Here is a 1,057-nt window from a genome sequence, read left to right as displayed (position 1 = left end):
CGGACCTCGAGTCCATCTCGATCTTTCCTCTTGACATGCCCCCCCAGGCCCTTATTCTTGTTATATATATACAAAGACAAACTCGACAGCAAAAACAAATGTACTTACTCGATCTCAAGTTAATATTTTAAAAACATGCAATAGGGCAAAAAATCCACCTCTATCATCGGATCTGGGCAGAGTTCAAGCACACTAGAAGGCCCATGCTATTTAGACCAACCCCACCTCAGTCATACATCTAGGCCACACCCCGACATTATCTCAGCAATGTATCTCAATTAAGTAACAACATCACCCAACTTCCCCTCTTCTATCTTGGATGCTCGCCTCTAGAACATCCAACATGGGGGGCTGTGGACTGTATTGGCCAAATTAGGCCTAGCCTAGTTTAGAAGGCCCAAAGACTGCTCGGGTCATGGTCTAATCTCTGCCCAATTTCAACCTGTAGCGACCATCATCACCATTGACGCACTCTGACACTCCTGCGCCTACTACCAATCCCATCGACATTTACTACAGGTCTCGTCAGCACCACGCCTTCGTCAAGAAGCCTCGCCGACGCCAAACTTTTCAGTCCCATCTCCTTGCAACTCCAAGACAGGCATGCGCACAAGTGGGTTTCCTCACTCCTCTATATATTCTAGCTTGATCACAGATCAATGTATGTTTTTTTCGAGTCTATTAATATTCTACCACTTTAATCTTTTACTTACTTGAGTATTAGAATGATTGTAAATGTCAACCATGCCCCGCCATGCCAATCACTGGAGTTCATTCCCTTGTCGCTGCAAGCTCACGTTTGACCATTCTTTTGGGCAAGAAGGAACATAGTTATTCAAACATCCATCATAATTTATTTTTAAGCATTTTAATTTTTTTAATTTAATGTAAGAAATTAAGAAAAAGAAACAAAAAAAAAAAAAAAGAAATCTGGATATTTTCGACGCCCAGCCGCCCAAGAACAGTTGATTCGGAACTCACGTGCCTGCGCACGTGTTCTCCCAGATAGGGTTCTCAAAACTTTAGGGCTCCATTATTTATTTCTGGGTCCACCGCC

The sequence above is a fragment of the Diospyros lotus genome, chromosome 12, assembly GCF_014633365.1.
Source record: "Diospyros lotus cultivar Yz01 chromosome 12, ASM1463336v1, whole genome shotgun sequence".
Lineage (NCBI taxonomy): Eukaryota > Viridiplantae > Streptophyta > Magnoliopsida > Ericales > Ebenaceae > Diospyros > Diospyros lotus.
Note: the sequence above shows the minus strand (reverse complement) of the source record.